We start from the raw sequence: 10,503 nt of genomic DNA on the forward strand, positions 1-10,503 counted from the left end.
GAGAGGGTGACATTTGAACAGAGATCTAGAAGACATGAAAGACAACAGTCTTATGAATGCTGTGGATGAAGATCAAAGTGTGGTAGGTGCATTAACCTGGCCTGGAGTAGTGAATGGTGATTTAGGGATAGTTATGGGAAATGTGAGATAATTAGTGTGGGGCCATATCCTAGATCTCCCTGAAAGTTCAGGTCGAGGGATGTCACTTTGATGATATAATAAGTTTAGGAAACTTATTGCAGGTCTGAGGAAAATGGCTTTATAAAAAACAATGCTGAGACAGTGAAATATAGGGTGAAAAGGAAAGTCTGAGCAGAGGAGAGAAGTCAATTTGTAATTAGGGCCTGAACTAGTAACATAAAAGTGCAAATGAAAAAGAAAATGCCAACCAGAAAGATACTTCAGAAGAAGAAATGGTTAAGCCTGATAAGATAGAATATCAGAGATGAAGAGAAGAAAGGGACGAAGTTGACTTGGAATAGGACAGAATGAGATCTTTGAAAAGGGTTGCTTATGTGGTGAGGAAGAAGAGGGAGACAGTGAAGCTCCATTTTGTTCATTTTACTTGAGCTTATAACAAGGCGTTCAGTTGAAGTGGTAGAGAGATTTTTTGTTATTTACATAGAAACTGAAACTGTGAGGGTAGACATGCCCACTGAGTTTCAGAGAGGCCCAGAAGAGAACCTTAAAGAAGGTCCATATTTACTTGGGTTACCTGGGATAATGAGCATTGTCTTTATTTGGTCTTTCTGAGAGTTTTAGCTAGAAAATGTGGTCATGGTGGTTAAAATATATCTAAAATGATATCTTAGTCTACTTCTATATTTTGAAGAAAAAGCCTGAAACCTTACAATATTTCATAGGCTCTTTTAGTGCCCTGGGTTTATCATCCTGAGTTCCAGTTGTTGTATACTGCCAAGACAGATTGGTTTGAATATGTATTAATTCTGGCAGATATCCTGGACTTGAAAGAAACCAAACGCTTGTCTGCAAATGTTTTTTTGTTCCTCTACCTTGTTGGCTTAAAAGGAGAGTAGAATGTGGTGAAATTTTAGCATTCTTCCAGTGCTCAATGCTGTTTAATTGTTGTGAATTCTAGATTTTGTATTATTTATTTGCACCCATGTTATTCCACAAAGGATGTGAGGCAATTAAAAAAAAAATCAAGAGTACAGGTAAGAGAATCATATGAAAGAAAAAATAAAGATAGAGTAATAAACTGAAGTAACGTATCCTTCTAGAGATGCAAGCTACATAGTCCATTAATTTTTTTAGAAAAAGGCTACAAACATTGTTCTGAAGTTCTTTGGGGCCAAAACAAAGGAGGATAATGGGTCATTTATGGGATTCACAGGTTCCATTGCATAAAAACATTGCTTCTTGTGTTACTGAAACCTGATGTACATAAAGAGAGACAGAATTTGGGTAGTATTCTTCCAGCAGCCATACCATGAGCTTTTTATGATTTTTCTTGTAATATTCCTTAGTGTAAGCAAATAGCTTGATGCAAAAAGCAATTTATTAGCGAGTTTAGGAGTCAGGTGAATCAGCAGAGGTCTAATCAGCCTGATCTAAGAATATAATTTAGAAATGTCTAAAGGAATAAATATGTTACATGGCCCCCAGAACCACATATAGAAAAACCTGTTTGTGTATTTTTATAGCCAAGTTTTAAGAAAGGTTTTAATAACAGAGAATTTTTAGTTCTAGTTCCTAACAGCCTGGATTTCATATATTTTCTTTCACTGATTAGAAGTCTTGTTAGTTGGTTTCTAGTTCGTTGAGGTTTTTATACAGTATGACAACAAATTTAGCCTGAAATACATAAAGTTGGAAATTGCTGTGTTACCCGACATATTTAAAATTCTCACATGACACCTCTTTTTCTAACCACCATGAGTTTGCCAGGTAAAACCCAAAGATCTATAGTAGTAGTTGCAGCACAGCATGAAACTGGCAACACTCTGCACTTTCTTAGCCGTATTTCTAAATACTTCTCTTTCTTTCAAAGCTCCGCCTATAGCCTGTGTCTTTTGAGTCACCTGCCTCATTACTACCATTTGATTTCTCTAGTAACCTCACTCCCTTCACAGATTGCCTGTAGAACTTGTTGACTGACCTTTTCACCATTTTTTTTCTTATTAATATTTTTTAGAATTTCTATATCCACTCTCTAAAACTAGGACGTAACTCACTGAGATAATTGACCTGCCCTGGCTTGTATTATTTTTGATTCCTCACCTCTAAGCATTGTGGTTTTCAGATTTGTACAGAAATTGCAGTGCTCTTTGCAGAATACCTCTGAGAAGCCAAACTAAGTGTCAAATTATGTGCTAAATCAGATGGTAGCTCACCTTAGATTCTAGTTGAATAGGTAGAGGAAGTTCAAAATTTTAAGAAAAAAAGTAGGTGAGTAACATTTAAAATTGAGAAAATTCTTTTAATTTTCTCCCCCTATGTATTGGATAAAAGATAAATGTCAACAGATCGCAGTATCTGAATTATGCAGTTCAGCTAATGGTGCACGTTCTGTGGAGCCTGGCTTGTGGTGGCGCAGTGCCGTGCATGCATCAGAGTAGCTGCTGCACGAGGGGTGGTTGTGCGGTATGGCAGCGGTCAGAGTGCAGGGAGTTAAGTCTTCATTTTCTTTTATTCTTCAACTTGACTGATTGATTGGGGTGGGGGTGGGGAGTGTATAACCCAATTTTGTGATTTCTTTTCGCATTGCATAGTGATAGTATAATTCTCTGTATAAAATTTTAAGAAATTCATCTGTTTTATTAATTGAAGGATACCTTCCTTAAATTATAGTGTTTAATAGATAAACTTATATTACTACTTAGGGAACAACAGTGACTCACACAATAATTATTAACCATATGGAAATTAAGTTGTATTTTATGAAATCTTGAAACTTTGAAATTGGCTTTAGGTGTTTAAAAAGTATAGTTGTACATTTTGAAATCTCTTTAAACACTGAGACACTGATCTCATGAAAAGACAAACCTTTGGAAGGTCAGTCATACTCTGAGGTGAGTTTAGTGCAAGAAGTGAAATTCCTTAGTTCTCTCATAGCAAATTCATTTGAAGTCTGATACTGGCTGTGAACTTCATAGGTTCTCTCCTTACCTGTGGAGTCACTTTCTTCATATTTGTCCCCAAACTGCTGCTACCAACCAGGAATGCTGTCTTAGACTTATCTACCTTTTTGTTTTTATTTCTGGGATTCCTTTCATACTTTGGTTGTATTTTCTGATTATAGGAGTAACAACTTCATCAATGAACCGGTTATTAAGTACCTGCAGTTGCCAGGTGCGTTAGTTACAGTAGCTCCCCTACACGTGAATGAGTTTCATTCTGAGAGCATGTTTGTAAGTCCAGTAAATTTAGCCTAGGTACCCAGCTAACACAATCAGCTATATACCACTGCTTTTATGCTTGCTTCTGGACATCCTCAGCCTGAAGTAAAGATACTATACTGCTGCTGCTGCTACTAAGTCGCTTCAGTCGTGTCCGACTCTGTGCGACCCCATAGACAGCAGCCCATCAGGCTCCCCCGTCCCTGGGATTCTTCAGGCAAGAACACTGGAGTGGGTTGCTATTTCCTTCTACTGTACTCTAAACTACACAAAAGCTGACCCACTTGTAGAGAATGCATGCATATGACATTGTATGCCAGACATGTGAACTAACTTACATGATTAGACATGCAAACACCTTTGCATCTTTGAAAGTTTGCAACTTGAAGGTTTGTATAGGGGACTTACTGTGCTTTTCATTAAATTTTGCAGCTGCTCTGTGAATGGCTTTTAAATAGAACTTTTCCCCATTGTCAAGGGCAAAAACACAGCTCACACTTGCCTAAGCAAAAAAGGGTATTCTGAAGGATAGGCCAGATTCCTAGTTGGATGGAGCCAGGGACTTAGATGTTACCAGGAATTGTTCTCTCATTTCTCCAGTCTTTTTTTTGCAGATAGATGTTCTGCCCATATTGGAAAACACTGTACGGTAGCTTCAGGCTTACTTCATTACAGCTGGGCAACCCCACCCCCTCCATGTTTCAAGAAAAGGACCTTAATTGGCCTTGTTGTGTCATGGCCCATTTCTGGACTAGCTTTGTGCTTGGACGTCCTCTTAGTTGGCCTGACCTGGTACATACCCATCTAGTTGGTGGGGAGCTTTATCAAAGCCATATGGAATAGGTAGTGGGGCTGGAGGTAGTTCCCCAAAGGAAAGAGGTGAAGGGATGCTGGGCAGATAGCTGTTATAGTACCACTCCTATTGTACAGATGAGGGGACTGAGACTTAGAGGTGTAAAGAAACTTATTCAAAGACACAGAGCTAATAAATCATATATCTGACCTACAGTCTTTAGGGTAGTTCAGAGGGTAAAGCGTCTGCCTGCAATGCGGGAGACCCAGGTTTGATCCCTGGGTCGGGAAGATCTCCTGGAGAAGGAAATGGCAACCCACTCCAGTACTCTTGCCTGGAAAATCACATGGACGGAGAAGCCTGGTAGGATACAGTCTATGGAGTCACAAAGAGTTGGACATGACTGAGCGACTTCACTTTCTTTTTCTTTTCTTTATTCACATTAATCTCTGGTAAAAGAGGGAGTTACCTCCCTTTACCCTTTACCTGTTTGCTGACAAAGTGCCTTCCTAATTCTTTTCATTTTATGAAATTAACCAGGGAAGTGTATTAAGTGAAACTATCCCTCTTGCCTTTTTTGGTTGAAAAACAATGAGGAATAGAGTATATATGAAGTATAAAATTAATGAGAAAACATTGGAGATGAGGTGTTTGGTGGGGGCGGGGGATGTAGCAGGGGAATGCAACCCACCAGTAGTTACCAGGTCACTTAGGGGAAGAAGATAACCTGTGTTCTGTCTCATTACTAGCATCATATTACTTTTCTACTGTTTATTATGGTAAGATCCACAGCTTTTCAGCTCCATGTATGTTAAATAGGCTCTTATGAACTGATCTAGAAATCTAGTTATTCTTACAATGCAGTTTCTGTAGATACAGTAAACCTCTGAAATACAGCTAACAGGCAAATAAGAGGCTGTCAATGGTTGGTTATCTAAAAGAAGTTAGGATCTTTATTCCCTGGAATGTGAAGGTATAAAGGAATTAGGGTTAATGGGAACAGGTAAATCAGGAGATAGATTAACTCTGCAGAAAAAGAAAATGAAGGCTGTCAAAGGCAAAGTTTGTATCCAAGGTTCTGATGGTGTAATCATCTTCAGTCACTTAAAATCATCTGATTCTCCTTTTGTTTTTGTTTAGTTGCTAAGTTTTTGTTTAGTTGCTAAGAATAAGTGAGAGAATATGAAATTCCTGATAGAATGTGGAGCATGGCAGATGCTCATTGTTACTTAGTCCTCTTTCTGGTTCTTGTCATCGTACTGTCACTGTCCCTCTGGTGGTAACGTCTTGTTTTCACTTTCTTTCTTATCATATATATTTGGTGATAACAAATTCATAAGGTATACTCAATTTCATAACAAACCATGTTTAAAACTTTAAAATCATTATTTTAGGAAATGGAATGCAGTGTGGGAGGTTTTTTTTCTTGAGTTTTTTAAATGTAGATTAGAGATTTCATGTCCAACTGGAGAACTTTTCTTCACCCAGGAAAGCTGTTTACTTGGTAAACATGGCTACAAAGGATGAGCAGATTTTCTATGTGCAATGGTACAATTGCAGAATGAAAACTATCAGTTCAGTTCAATTTGGTTGCTCAGTCCTGTATGACTCTTTGCGACCCCATGGACTGCAGCACACCAGGCTTCCCTGTCCATCACCAGCTCCTGGAGCTTTCTCAAACTTATGTCCATCGAGTTGGTGATGCCATCCAACCATCTCATCCTCTGTCTTCCCCTTCTCCTCCTACCTTCAATCTTTCCCAGTGTCAGGGTCTTTTCCAATGAGTCAGTTCTTTGTATCAGACAGAGTTGCAGCCTCAGCATCAGTCCTTCCAATGAATATTCAGGACTGATTTCCTTTAGGATGGACTGGTTGGATCTCCTTACGGTCCAAGGGACTCTTGAGAGTCTTCTCCAACACCATAGTTCAAAAGCATCAATTCTTTGGCACTCAGCTTTCTTTATGGTCCAACTCTCACATCCATACATGACTACTCAAAAAACCATAGCTTTGACTAGACAAACCTTTGTTGGTAAAGTAATGTCTCTGCTTTTTAGTATGCTATCTAGGTTGGTCATAGCTTTTCTTCCAAGGAGCAACTGTCTTTTAATTTCATGGCTGCAGTCACCATCTCAGTGATTTTGGAATCCAAGAAAATAAAGTCTGTCACTGTTTTTACTGTTTCCCCATCTATTGACCATGAAGTAATTGGACCAGATGCCATGATCTTCGTTTTTTAAATGTTGAGTTTTAAGCCAACTTTTTCACTCTCCTCTTTCACTTTCATCAAGAGGCTCTTTAGTTCTTCTTTGCTTTCTGCCATTAGGGTCATGTCATCTGCATGTTGAGGTTATTGATATTTCTCCCAGCAATCTTGATTCCAGCTTGTGCTTCATCCAGCCTGGTATTTCGCATGATGTATTCTGCATGTAAGTTAAATAAGCAGGGTGACAATATACAGCCTTGATGCACGCCTTTACCAATTTGGAACCAGTCTGTTGTTCCATGTCCAGTTCTAACTGTTGCTTCCTGACCTGCATATAGATTTCTCAAGAGGCAGGTCAGGTGGTCTGGTATTCCCATCTCTTTAAGAACTTTCCACAGTTTGTTGTGATCCACACAGTCAAAGGCTTTAGTGTAGTCAATAAAGCAGAAGTAGATGTTTTTCTGGAATTCTGTTGCTTTTTCTATGATCCAACAGATGTTGGCAATTTGATCCCTGGTTCCTTTGCCTTTTCTAAATCCACATTGAACATCTGGAAGTTCATGGTTCATGTATTGCTGAAGCCTGGCTTGGAGAATTTTGACCATTACTTTACTAGCGTGTGAGATGAGTGCAATTGTGCAGTAATTTGAACATTCTTTGGCATTGCCTTTCTTTAGGGTTGGAATGAAAACTGACCTTCTCCAGTCCTGTGGCTGAAAACTATATGTAATACAAATATTATTTCAATTTATAACTATTTTTATACTTTTTCATTTAGCATGCTAAAAAGTTCAGTTTTGTTTCTTTAATCTTGTTTTGTATATCATTTTAAGTATATTCCCAATACCTAACTACAGGTTCCTGGTGGGCAGGCATTTGGTCTTTGACATTAAAGCCTGTAGAGTAGAATGCTGGATATGCACTGGGTGCTTTATTATTTGTTGTGAGAAAGATCATAGTCTTCACTTATCATTTTAGTTTGGTACAACAAGCCAGCTAGTCTTAATAATGTTGAGGTTTAATTGGTGATGTCTAAAAAAATTTTTTTGGCATTTCATAAATAAAATTAGGTACTAGGAAAAGTTTAATGTCTAAAACCACTTATTCATTTTGTTGGACTTTAGGAATCATTTGAGGTGTGGCCTGCTTGGATATATGTTAAAATTAGCTTTTAAACAAAGTGACTGAAAGTGGTAAAGCCTCCTTATCTGTAGTTTGAACTTCAACCAGCCTTACCTGTCCCAGACACTCTTGACCTTGGAATTCCCTAAAGAAGTTTCTCGTATATGTGCCATGGAGAGGAACCAAAGATGTAATGAGGTTAGATAAATTCCTGGGTCAGAAGAAAGGCAATAGCTATAGAGATCAAATCCCATGGATCCCAAAGTCCAGAAGTGGAAGGAAATAAAAAAAGAAAAGGAAATTAGAGTGTGAAGTAGGAAGAAAACAGTGGCAATTTAAGAATTGTGCTTAAGGTGGAGAAAAGAGGACTTTGTTGTTGTTGTGAGGATTAGTAATGTCTGTGATAAGAGGAAAGCCCACAAACTTGTTAGCCCTTTATAACCATCTGGAGGTACTCAGGGCACAGGTGAGTAGTTGTACATCTCTGAGCACAGCCCTGTCTTTTAAATGGGAGATGTTGAAGACTTAGTGACCTGAACTCAAGTCTTCTGGGAACAATGACCTGGAAGAGTATGTGAAGTTCTACTCCCTTCTGTCATTAGTCAGGTGTTTATTTAGCTTCTTGGTGTAGATGCCACTGAGCTGTGCAATTATCTGTGCATAGTATCTAAACCAATTAGGTATAAATGAATGAATAAATGATGCCATCTATGCACTTATTTATTTACAAATTTATTGAGCACTTATTGTGTACTGGACATAATATTCTAGATATTAAGAATACAGTGGTGAACCGCAAAGAATCATCTCTGCTCTCAGGGAGCATAAATATTAGTGAGAGAGACATGACAACAAACATACAAATGTGTAAGTATAAACTGGGTTAATTACGTGAAGATAGATAACATGTGCTTTATTTACATAAAGTAAAAATAAAATTAGATAAAATATGTAAAATACTTAGCAAAGGGCCTGGTTCATACCAAGTGATCAGTAAACCATACCTGCTATTACTATTACTATTATTAAACCACACTATAGGACACGACTGAGCGACTTCACTTTCACTTTTCACTTTCATGCATTGGAGAAGGAAATGGCAACCCACTCCAGTGTTCTTGCCTGGAGAGTCCCAGGGATGGGGGAGCCTGGTGGGCTGCCGTCTATGGGGTCGCACAGAGTCGGACACGACTGAAGCGACTTAGCAGCAGCAGCAGCAGCATTACTGTTACTGCTACTTCTCTTCTTCCTCCTCATCAAGGCAGAAGAACAACAGCCAGATCGTCTGTAACAAGTGAGCCAAATGAACTTGATGGACAGGCTAAAGCCTGCACAAACTTGCTTGCCTCTAGTGACTTTAGACTATTTCATTGCAAGTTGTCCTCAGTGTGATGGTAGGAGTCTTTCAGTTTGTCCCAGTGATATGAAAAAGTAGAACCTTTGATAACAGAGTTGTATCTAATTTTGGAAAACCAGCTTTGCATTTCAAAAAAAGACAGCATTGTAAAGGTAAATTCACTATGAAAACTCATAATACTATAGAATATAGCATTTTTGGAGAATATCTAGCATTTATAATAAAATAAAGACTTTGTAATAAAGACTTGAAAACGTTAACATACCATCTTAAAAACAGGACTTTTTTTATTTCACAAATAATTTGCCAGGTAAATTGAGTGCAAGCAAGAGAAACCATTTGGGATAAACACATATAAGTGTCTATGGTTCACTCTGTTATTAATATGGAAGTACAGTAAAACCCTGTTATAGCACAAAAACTGGAGTGTAAAAGCTTCCATCATATTATAGAAGGATAGTGAAATAACGCCTCAGCAGCTACTTGAAAGTTCCAAGTGTTTAGAAGCCAATCACCAATTTTGTTCTATCGCAATTCAAGTTATTGTGAGATATATTTGAATGCTAATGACATGTTGAAGAATTTTGATAATGACAGTGAAGATTTTTTTGGACAGGGAAAAGTATTTGGGAAAATCATACTTTGATTTTTCAATTTACTTGGCAATTTTGTAGAAAAGTACAGTACATTATGGCTAAACTTTTTTGACCGTGACCCGTAAGAAGAGATACATTTTACTTTGTGACCGTTACTTAGCATACAAGTAGGATAAACCAAAGTTTTATGAAACAATTTGCATTCCAGCATTTTCTGTAATATTCTATTTCAGTTTTTAAGAAAATGCTGTGTGTAATTCATTAATTTTATGATCTACTGGGGAGGAGTACCAACTTGCAGCTTGAAAAACATTGCATCAAATGGCTGTATGTTAAGTGGAACTTCAGAAAGAAATTTCAGGTTATTCCAGAAGCACAAGATCAGCACAGTTTCCCTAGTAGTATATCTCACACTGTTAATAATAGATGAATAGGTGCCAACCCCACATTATTTGGCTGCCTTGGGTGGTCTTTTAAGAAAGATAGATGTATATTTGTTTTCATATGCATAACTCGCACTGAAAGGATGCATATGAAATTAAAAGTAACATGAGTTGCTTGAGGGACAGAGAACTGAGTATCTGAGAGCAGCAGTGGGGATAAAATACTTCAAGTATATATTTCCTTTCATTTTTCATTCTTTTAAAATTTGAGTCATGTGAATATTTTAAAAGTTAAATTTAAAATGATATTAATAAATAAATTCTGCTTCTATAATAGTAGAGAAAAAGGGAGAGAGAGGGACTCTGATGTGGATCAGAGCTCGGTAGTAAAAATTGCTGTGACAGATTAGCAGTGTCTGGCATGGGAGTGGCGGTTACAGCCTGTCGCTCTGTTTGCTTCTCTTGATCTAGACCAGAACTGTGTTGACAGTACCATGCAAGAACGTTTAATGACTCATTAAAAACCATCAATTTCTGTCCCATCCTATGCATGTTATAGGGCAATGTATACTTTGTTTTAGAAATTTTTTTTCCAATAGAAGATGGTTATTTTAAACATTTTTGTTTTTAAATTTTAACTTATTTAGAAATAATTTCAAACTTTCAGAAAAGTTGTACAAGTATGAA

The 10,503-nt window shown here is 37.6% G+C and overlaps 1 protein-coding gene across 6 annotated transcripts in view; it reads left to right on the forward strand.

Annotated features, from left to right (window-relative positions):
• SEC22A (SEC22 homolog A, vesicle trafficking protein) overlaps positions 1–10,503 on the forward strand; it is an 86,243-nt gene that overhangs the window by 17,731 nt on the left and 58,009 nt on the right. The gene's annotated exons all lie outside the window — the stretch shown is intronic.

Source organism: Bubalus bubalis, chromosome 1 (genome assembly GCF_019923935.1).
Source record: "Bubalus bubalis isolate 160015118507 breed Murrah chromosome 1, NDDB_SH_1, whole genome shotgun sequence".
Taxonomy (NCBI): Eukaryota; Metazoa; Chordata; class Mammalia; order Artiodactyla; family Bovidae; genus Bubalus; species Bubalus bubalis.